Raw genomic sequence first — 10,595 nt, 5'->3', positions numbered from 1 at the left:
GTTTCCCTCAGTCGTCCTGATCCAGAACAAAAGACCAAGTTTAAATCTGTATGTAGCATGTATAATGCAGCAATATGAAAAATGAAATGGGCTAGTATCAGAAGATGTAGGTTCGCTCGGAGGAAGATGGTGTGTTAAATGAAAACCAGACTCAGATGTGCAAGTTGAGCTCAGCGGTGATTATTTACAGAAGTGCCATCGACAAAGACATTATGTACAATAATTTACAAGGTGTGTGATGTAAAACAAAAATAAAATGGGTCCAATGTATTTATAGAGTTGTTTAGGTCAGGGGCGCAAGCAGTATTGTTCATAAATCCACGTTGCTGTGAAAGAAGAGTTCATAGATCCACTTAGGCGCACAAAGAGTTCAGATCGTCAAGTTTGGTGAACCTGGGTTTCAGTCTGTGCAAAACTCACAAAGTTCAAACAATCCACCAGCGGAGGTTGTTAGTGTGCGTGTGTGCAAGTGGGTGTGTGTGGGGAGTGGCTGCAGCGCCTCCTACCGCACCGGCGGACGGGCGCACTCAATATGTCCAGGCTCGGGGCCTTCTAGCTCGCCATCCAATACTGGAACCTGGCCTGTACAAAGCAGGACCAGCAATAAGTAATATCATTGACCATGTATTACAGTTAAGTTACAAAAGGTAATGCAATAAAACAATTTATCACAATACTTAGTCATAATGATCATAATCATCATAATCAAAATCCATGTACATGTATAAATATTTCTTCCATCACAGAGTACTCTTTGTCATATCATTAGCACAATAACTCAAAGTGCATTAAGTTTTCAATGGTAAACATCACTCAATTTCAGTGCTAACATTACGTGGACAATATCAATAAATCCTATGCAAATATATTAATGCATTTCAACCAGTACAGAATATAGCACTTTAAGAAATGATCGTCTAATACTTCGTAGGAACGAGTGCAGCTAGCGCCAGCACCAGCTGACAGGTCCGTAACTTAATTCAAAGGAGCGCTAGCGTTAGCATCGTAGCTCCAAACAAACAATAAGTCAGCACTCACCAGTTCCGCTTAATAGTCATTCTCAGCACATCGTCATACAGCAGGAGGCATCTAGAAAGGTTGATGGCGTAACAGGCACTTAGAGATCGGTTTAAACCAAGATGAGTGAATTTTACAGGACTAAATGCCTACCTGCAGCAGCTCAGACACTCCCGAGACCCACAACACTCGCGAGCCGTGGTGTGGCGCCCCATTTAAAGAGACAGTGCACCAAGGCCAAGGGGAGCGGAAAAACACCCGGGTTACACCCTCCCCCCTTTAAATCATGCTCGTCCCCGTTGCATGGGAACTACAGACTTTACTTTCAGAGTATAGAGTCTGCTGCAGGTACATGACTAAGCGCCTCAGCATAAACGTTAGATAAACTATGAAAAAGGGTTTGAACGACTGATATAAGCGGGTTCCCTAATGCTGAATACTGGAGACGTTGAGGCGGCTGGCGATGACGACTTGGACGCCTAGGTCCTACATCGCCCTCTGATGACTCAGATTGGACCGTCTCAGGGGTCCCAATTTCCACAGGCACTTCAGCATCAGGTGGATGTTTATCAGGTACATTGGTGAGTATTCCTTCTTCTTCAGGTAAGTTGGCAGGTTCAGGTAGGTTGGCAGGTTCAGGTAGGTTTACATCTCCAACTGCTAACTCAGGGCCCTCGGGTTCACGGCAGCTTGGGGATGGATCTTCAATGGTGGCTGACTGGGCTCCTTCACTTTCAGGTAAGGTGTCACCAGTAGAAGTAACAGTTGTTAGACTTTCAGGAGAACTAGTCTCTGGCATTTGTTCAGGTTCACTGGCTCTTTCCACACTGAATGTCATCGGGAGTCGAGGAGAACACTCCAGGACGACAGACTCTGCATCTTCTTCCTCCCCATCCAGAAGAGTTGGATCAGCAAGGTTGGCTTGTCGACTCTGGCTACGGGTATGCGGACGGCGAACAGGAGCAAGTTCTGTGGCGTCAATGCAGGTTGGCAGAAACCCACACGGCAAAAGAAGGTCACGGTGCAGTGTACGGGTAGGTCCATCCCTAGTCTCTGGTCTTACTACATAGACTGGGAGATCTCCGGCACGTTGCACCACAACATAGACATCCTGTTCCCACTTGTCTTCCAATTTGTGTTTTCCCCTGATCCTGACATTCCGGACGAGGACACGGTCACCGACCGATAAGCTTGCAGGTTTTACATGCTGATCAAACCGTTTTTTGTTCTTTAGACCGGATTTCTGGGCATTCTTGGAGGCCAGCTTGTAACTCTCTTGAAGGCGATCTTTTAGGCTCTTCACATACTGGGAGTGTGAGGAAGTTAATGGTTCTCGCACCGGCAAGCCAAATGCCAAGTCAACGGGAAGTCGGGGCGATCGACCAAACAGGAGCTCATATGGTGTGAACCCCGTGACCTCGTTTCTCGTGCAATTATAGGCGTGCACGAGCGGCTTGACATAATCCTTCCACTTTGACTTCTGTTTGTTCTCAAGCGTTCCCAGCATGCCTAAAAGAGTTCGATTGAAGCGCTCGACAGGGTTTCCCCTGGGATGGTATGGAGTTGTACGGGTTTTCTGGATCCCAGCCACCTCACAGAGCTCTTTGATTAATCTTGATTCAAAATCTGGCCCTTGATCAGAATGCAAGCGTTCAGGGATGCCGTAATAGACCATAAAATCATTCCATAAACACTTGGCCACAGTCTTTGCTTTCTGGTTAGTGGTTGGAATAGCAACAGCAAATTTTGTAAAGTGGTCTGTTAGTACTAGGATGTCTTTTGTATTGCTACTATCCGGCTCCAATGATAGAAAATCCATACATAGTAGCTCCAATGGACGTGTAGTTTGAATGTTCACTAAAGGAGCGGCTCTTTCAGGTGGAGTTTTACGGCGTACACACCGGCCACAGGTCTTGATGCAGTTGTCCACATCGGCTGCCATCTTCGGCCAGAAGAATCGCTGCCGCACCAGGTCGAGCGTCCGCTCTATGCCCATATGCCCCATATCATTGTGGAGACTCTTCAGGACCGTAGAACGCAAGACTGGAGGCAAAACGAGCTGAAGAACAACTTTATCTTGTTCCTGTCTCCTCCTGTAGAGGACTCCATCCTCCAGCTCCAACCGACTCAACTCTCGTAGCAACAAGGGAAGCTCAGGAAGTTCTTCTCGAAGAGTGGGAGGAATCTTTTCTCCGGTCTTAAGGTGGTAGATTACTTCCCGAAGCGCAGGATCGGCACTCTGTTCTTCCCTCAGCTCATTGTGTGTCAAAGAGGGAAGTACAGGTAAGCCGTGCATCTCTTCTTCAGCAAAACCTGCTGGAATGGCTTCAGCAGAGACTGTCAGAGTCTCAACCAGAGTGACGTCGGACTTAAGGGACTCGGACTTTTGGGACGCCCTTATGAGACTGCTCTGACAGATGGCATTGACAATATCAGGAGCAATCTCTGCAGCCTCACTTGAATTGGACAGTTGTTCTGCAAGGTGGTGAATAGCATCCCACTCTTGTCTTGAGTGGAGGTCATCAGGAACTTCGGCATGGCAACGTCTAGACAGAGCATCAGCATCATAATTGTGTTTGCCTGCTCGATATTGCATTTTGAATGAGTATGTGGACAATGCAGCTAGCCATCTCTAGCTAGCAAAAGGGGGGAGGGTGTAACCCGGGTGTTTTTCCGCTCCCCTTGGCCTTGGTGCACTGTCTCTTTAAATGGGGCGCCACACCACGGCTCGCGAGTGTTGTGGGTCTCGGGAGTGTCTGAGCTGCTGCAGGTAGGCATTTAGTCCTGTAAAATTCACTCATCTTGGTTTAAACCGATCTCTAAGTGCCTGTTACGCCATCAACCTTTCTAGATGCCTCCTGCTGTATGACGATGTGCTGAGAATGACTATTAAGCGGAACTGGTGAGTGCTGACTTATTGTTTGTTTGGAGCTACGATGCTAACGCTAGCGCTCCTTTGAATTAAGTTACGGACCTGTCAGCTGGTGCTGGCGCTAGCTGCACTCGTTCCTACGAAGTATTAGACGATCATTTCTTAAAGTGCTATATTCTGTACTGGTTGAAATGCATTAATATATTTGCATAGGATTTATTGATATTGTCCACGTAATGTTAGCACTGAAATTGAGTGATGTTTACCATTGAAAACTTAATGCACTTTGAGTTATTGTGCTAATGATATGACAAAGAGTACTCTGTGATGGAAGAAATATTTATACATGTACATGGATTTTGATTATGATGATTATGATCATTATGACTAAGTATTGTGATAAATTGTTTTATTGCATTACCTTTTGTAACTTAACTGTAATACATGGTCAATGATATTACTTATTGCTGGTCCTGCTTTGTACAGGCCAGGTTCCAGTATTGGATGGCGAGCTAGAAGGCCCCGAGCCTGGACATATTGAGTGCGCCCGTCCGCCGGTGCGGTAGGAGGCGCTGCAGCCACTCCCCACACACACCCACTTGCACACACGCACACTAACAACCTCCGCTGGTGGATTGTTTGAACTTTGTGAGTTTTGCACAGACTGAAACCCAGGTTCACCAAACTTGACGATCTGAACTCTTTGTGCGCCTAAGTGGATCTATGAACTCTTCTTTCACAGCAACGTGGATTTATGAACAATACTGCTTGCGCCCCTGACCTAAACAACTCTATAAATACATTGGACCCATTTTATTTTTGTTTTACATCACACACCTTGTAAATTATTGTACATAATGTCTTTGTCGATGGCACTTCTGTAAATAATCACCGCTGAGCTCAACTTGCACATCTGAGTCTGGTTTTCATTTAACACACCATCTTCCTCCGAGCGAACCTACATCTTCTGATACTAGCCCATTTCATTTTTCATATTGCTGCATTATACATGCTACATTGAGGTTTCGGGGAACTGGCCAGGATTTGAGTGAGGATATCTTCTCGGGGTCAGTTTCAACACCCTTCTCAGACACCACATGACCGAGGTAACGCACACTGGTCTGCAAGAATTTACATTTCTCGGGTGACAACTTTAATCCAAAATCCTTGAGACGGTTGAGAACTCGCAGTAGCCGCTTTTCATGTTCCTCTAAGGTGTCAGAGAAGATGATTAAATCGTCGAGGAACACAAGGACTTCTTTGAGATTTAAATCTCCCATACACTTCTCCATGAGTCTCTGGAAGGTACTGGGGGCATTCGTTACCCCCTGCGGCATTCGATTCCACTCCCAGAAACCCAGCGGGGTAACAAAGGCGGTTTTAGTCTTGTCTTCTTCGTCCATTTGGATCTGGTAATACCCTGACTTCAGATCTAAAACTGTAAACCATTTGGAGCCAGTTAGAGCAGAAAAGGACTCCTCAAGGTGCGGAAGGGCATAAGCGTCTTTCACCGTTTGTAAATTCAGCTTCCGATAATCAATGCAGAGCCTCACATCTCCATTCCGCTTACGGACCACCACGATCGGGGAAGCAAAGGGTGACTCTGACTCCCGGATAACACCAGCTTCGAGCAGGTCTCGCAGATGGCTTCGAACAGCTTCAATGTCACGAGGATGGATTGGCCTGGGTCGTTGCTTGAAAGGTGTTTCATCGTGGAGCTTGATGCTATGCCTTACTTGGTCCGTACAGCCAAAATCCAGATCATGGAGAGAAAACACTTCAGGCATCTGGTTGAGCTTAGCTGTTATTCGCCCTTTCCAGTCAGCTGGGATTGGGGAATTGCCAAAATTGAAGTCTAAAGTGTTGCTCTGGGATTTTGTTTGAGTTGACATGTGGGTTACAGTTTGCTGGGTAAGTATGGTCGGAGAGGTGGCAATGTCTGCGATGACACTCATAGGGGGAATGATAGCATTGTGGTCAGACTCATTCCGGATGACAACTGGGACCTTGTATGGGGCACGGGTTGGGAGCGTAATAAGGCAACTTTGAACACACAGTCCACCAGGTAGCGATGAGGTGGGGTGCTCAATCACGGCCCACTGGCCTGCAGATGGAATGTCTATCTTGGCGAAGCCCTCCAAAACGATAGTTTGACCAACGGAGACTAAAATTGGAGTCTGGCTCTGCAACCTCACAGCTCCGACACAACCCACTTGGCTCTGCTGATGGTTCAGTTGCAGGAGCTTCAAGACTGCACAGTAGCCTTGGGCAGCTGGCTGGAAGTCGGGAACATCACTGGCGAGATACTGCTCGTATAGTAATTCTAGTGTGTTCATGCCGATCAAAACTGGCGAAGGACAATCAGAATGGGCATCCGGCACAACCAGAGCTAGGGTTGGAATGTTGAACTCTGCTCCAAGAAAATCTTTAGGAAATGTGATCATCATTTCGACGTAGCCCAGGTACGGCACTGCCTGACCGGCTGCCCCCTCCACCTGAAGTAAGTTATAAAGTGGCTTAACTGGTTGTTCACTAAGGATCTGATTATAAAATGAGACTGGAACTGTAGTCACCTGTGAGCCCGTATCCAGGAGACAATGGTGACTTTGTCCTGCAACATGGATGACGGAGGAGCACTTTGAGCCCACCAGTCCTTTTGGAAGACGGATAGGAGTCTTCTTCTTGGACTGTAACGCCTCAGCACACTTAACGGTCGTCGTCTTCCCTTTCTTGGGACGGATTTGATCCCCCTTGGCTCCTGTCTGCCCCACAACAGGAACCGGACTTAGTTTAAATGGCTGGTGGAGGGGTTTTGTTTTCTGGCAAACTGTTTCCTCTTATGAGCAACGAGAGCGGAATTTGGCTCATTTTCACATTGAGGCCGGATATGTCCATCTTCGCCACACCGGAAGCAGTAACGAGGCTTTGGCTGGGGGAAGGCAGGTCGACGTGATGGCTGGACAGTGACTTTCCCTTTGACTTGCTTACTGCATGGCGAAGGCTTGAAGGCAGCATTTGGCTGGCTAGATGTTAACTTTGCAAGCTGGCGCTGGACATCAGCTAGTTGAGCGGCCAGTTGCTGAGTAAAGTTGGTCAATGCAGCAACAGTGTCTCCACCTTCAGCGTCAGGACGAGTCAGCTGTGCGTGGGCGGTGGCTTTCTGGCGTGCAGGCCCAAGATGTTGCTTCATCCGCACAGTTTTAGCAGCTTCCCGATCCTCCTCTGTGCGTAACAGGAGTAGCAACTGTGCGAAAGGAGGTGGTTGAGTCTTCTTCTGCTTAAGCTGGAGCTCAGCTATCAGGGCGTTATCCCAGCATCCTCGACAGAACTGGTTTAACAAATGTCGGTTTATATCAGACTCGATGACTCCTCCCCTCTTCAGAGCAGAGTTCAGGGCAACCTGGAGCCGTTGGAGATAAGCGGAAGCCTTCTCACCAGCATCCTGAACCGTGTCCATGAACTTCGCAAACAGTTCGTCTCCGTCCTGAACAGTTCCGTATGCAGAATCAAGAGTATCCAAATACTCTGCAGGCATTGTATCAAACCTCAGGTGCTTCACCACATCTGCTGCGGGAGGAAGAAGACTCTCCACTATCCTCCTGGAGCGCTGGAGATCTGACACAGATGGATCGCTCATCATCAGGTCCACGCCTGTCCTCCAGGTCTCATAGTCAGACTCATGGTTAGGTCTGGGCAGTCGTCCTGAGAATGCTCTGAGCCGCTGATATACTACTCCCTCCTCGTTCTTCATAATGTGTTCCACCACATATCGCTGGATCCCCGGCGGATTTATATCGCTACTGGAAAGTTTGAGCTTAGGCCCAGATGCAGATGGCTCCGTCTCTGGTGGCAGTGCATTGGGCTCTGCATTGGCCGGTTCTTCTTCACCTGGAGCAGTCGGATGAAGATCTGCGATGAACAGTCCAATCTGAGTCATCATTGATTTAAGAACTTCGGTATAATCGACACCGGAGAGTTTAGCAGTGTTTCGCAAATCAGAGAGGTACGATTTTGTAGTAGCTTTAGCAACATGATCAGTATAAACCGTAGAGAGTTCAGAAATATGACAAGTATCGGTCTTCTTAGCAGTAACAAAAGTGTAGGGTAATATTGGACGCAAAGCTTCCAAAGCAGCACCGCTTGTGAATTCAACTACAAGAGCGCAATCAAATTCAGACTGAGGTTCCGAAATAACTACATGCTTATTAATTGAACCATATTGTTTCAAGAAGTCAATAATTTCATCCTCTACTGTCTCTGTTATGCCCTCAACCAACACAGCATTTGGAATTTTGATGCCCTTTTCCAAAAATACATCCATTTTTTTTCTTTGTGGGTTTCAAAGGATGAAAATAACTAAATATTGAAAAAAAATCACAAATAACAACAGGCACAATGTACATTAAACACAACCCAATTCCTCCTGGCTAGCTCGCCACTTTTATGTAGCATGTATAATGCAGCAATATGAAAAATGAAATGGGCTAGTATCAGAAGATGTAGGTTCGCTCGGAGGAAGATGGTGTGTTAAATGAAAACCAGACTCAGATGTGCAAGTTGAGCTCAGCGGTGATTATTTACAGAAGTGCCATCGACAAAGACATTATGTACAATAATTTACAAGGTGTGTGATGTAAAACAAAAATAAAATGGGTCCAATGTATTTATAGAGTTGTTTAGGTCAGGGGCGCAAGCAGTATTGTTCATAAATCCACGTTGCTGTGAAAGAAGAGTTCATAGATCCACTTAGGCGCACAAAGAGTTCAGATCGTCAAGTTTGGTGAACCTGGGTTTCAGTCTGTGCAAAACTCACAAAGTTCAAACAATCCACCAGCGGAGGTTGTTAGTGTGCGTGTGTGCAAGTGGGTGTGTGTGGGGAGTGGCTGCAGCGCCTCCTACCGCACCGGCGGACGGGCGCACTCAATATGTCCAGGCTCGGGGCCTTCTAGCTCGCCATCCAATACTGGAACCTGGCCTGTACAAAGCAGGACCAGCAATAAGTAATATCATTGACCATGTATTACAGTTAAGTTACAAAAGGTAATGCAATAAAACAATTTATCACAATACTTAGTCATAATGATCATAATCATCATAATCAAAATCCATGTACATGTATAAATATTTCTTCCATCACAGAGTACTCTTTGTCATATCATTAGCACAATAACTCAAAGTGCATTAAGTTTTCAATGGTAAACATCACTCAATTTCAGTGCTAACATTACGTGGACAATATCAATAAATCCTATGCAAATATATTAATGCATTTCAACCAGTACAGAATATAGCACTTTAAGAAATGATCGTCTAATACTTCGTAGGAACGAGTGCAGCTAGCGCCAGCACCAGCTGACAGGTCCGTAACTTAATTCAAAGGAGCGCTAGCGTTAGCATCGTAGCTCCAAACAAACAATAAGTCAGCACTCACCAGTTCCGCTTAATAGTCATTCTCAGCACATCGTCATACAGCAGGAGGCATCTAGAAAGGTTGATGGCGTAACAGGCACTTAGAGATCGGTTTAAACCAAGATGAGTGAATTTTACAGGACTAAATGCCTACCTGCAGCAGCTCAGACACTCCCGAGACCCACAACACTCGCGAGCCGTGGTGTGGCGCCCCATTTAAAGAGACAGTGCACCAAGGCCAAGGGGAGCGGAAAAACACCATTTAAAGATGTTTGTGTTTCCCTCAGTCGTCCTGATCCAGAACAAAAGACCAAGTTTAAAACTGTAACTGGACAAATCGATGTAGGAGGAGCTAACGACACTGAAACTGTAAACATGTTCACAGTTTCAGTGTCGTTAGCGCCCCCTTCAGACAGATATAAGGCAGTGTCCAGCAGGAATCTGACCAGAACTGAAGAAGAGACTTGGACGACTCCTACAACGATTTGTCCAGTTACAGATTTAAACTTTGCCTTTTGCTAAACATATAAAGATGAAACTTAGTGTGACAAAGGCCCATGACACATAAAAAACTCTATTCTGACTCCGTCCTAAACCCAACAGGACGTCGGCCAGACTGGACAGAACCCCATTTTTGCAAAATTTCCCTTCTCTTACTTTTTATATCTCCACCTTGGAATTTATTTCAAGATGCTTGAAAAAAGGTAAAACTAACCAAGACTCATGTGCAATTAAATATTATTATTTATTTTTTTGATGAATTTTAAAATGTGGGTTTGGCTAATCCACAAATCAGTGACTGAAAGGCTCACGAACAGCCTCACGAACTCATGTAAAGTCCATGCTGCTGTTCTGTAACCACAACAGTCTACACACACACACACACACACACACCCCCCCCCACACACACACACACACACTCCCCCCCCCCCCCCACACACACACACACACAACAAGGCGAGTTAAGTGTCTTGCTCAAGGACACCAAACCCACCAGATCCCCTTAACGGCGTCTCGCTCTCTCAAAAATCCTGGTGAATATCCCTGAGCGTGGCCTGTTTTTCCGATCCTGTTGTTGCTGTTTCTCTGCATTTTCCACACTTTGGGATAACTCTTGGACTCTGATTCTGAGCTGGAGTTGACTTTGTGCTAACTCTACGCTCTTCTGTCGCTCCTCCATGTGCTTTTGTTGTAACTCGTACACTCTGTTCTCCAGCTCCAGTTTGTTTTTTGTCAGGTTTTCCAAGTGACTCGTCCAAAATGCGTCTCTTTCCCTGTGATGTTTCTCTAAAGTTTC

General features: G+C 46.1%; 3 long non-coding RNA genes across 3 annotated transcripts; 1 reads left to right on the top strand and 2 right to left on the bottom strand.

Moving 5' to 3' along the window:
• Positions 1–438: 438 nt before the first annotated feature.
• LOC117384669 (uncharacterized) lies at positions 439–1,374 on the bottom strand. Its single transcript, XR_004542518.2, has 3 exons — positions 1,171–1,374; positions 1,039–1,089; positions 439–582 (listed from the first exon to the last, which is right to left on the bottom strand). It is a non-coding gene; the product is annotated as an uncharacterized LOC117384669 (long non-coding RNA).
• Positions 1,375–3,677: 2,303 nt separating this feature from the next.
• On the top strand, positions 3,678–4,519 carry LOC117384565 (uncharacterized). The gene is made up of 3 exons (XR_004542513.2): positions 3,678–3,787; positions 3,869–3,919; positions 4,376–4,519. It is a non-coding gene; the product is annotated as an uncharacterized LOC117384565 (long non-coding RNA).
• Positions 4,520–8,720: 4,201 nt separating this feature from the next.
• On the bottom strand, positions 8,721–9,505 carry LOC117384741 (uncharacterized). The gene is made up of 3 exons (XR_004542523.2): positions 9,453–9,505; positions 9,321–9,371; positions 8,721–8,864 (listed from the first exon to the last, which is right to left on the bottom strand). It is a non-coding gene; the product is annotated as an uncharacterized LOC117384741 (long non-coding RNA).
• Positions 9,506–10,595: the final 1,090 nt, after the last annotated feature.

The sequence above is a fragment of the Periophthalmus magnuspinnatus genome, chromosome 1, assembly GCF_009829125.3.
Source record: "Periophthalmus magnuspinnatus isolate fPerMag1 chromosome 1, fPerMag1.2.pri, whole genome shotgun sequence".
NCBI lineage: Eukaryota > Metazoa > Chordata > Actinopteri > Gobiiformes > Gobiidae > Periophthalmus > Periophthalmus magnuspinnatus.
Note: the sequence above shows the minus strand (reverse complement) of the source record. Positions and strands in the feature narration are given on the sequence as shown.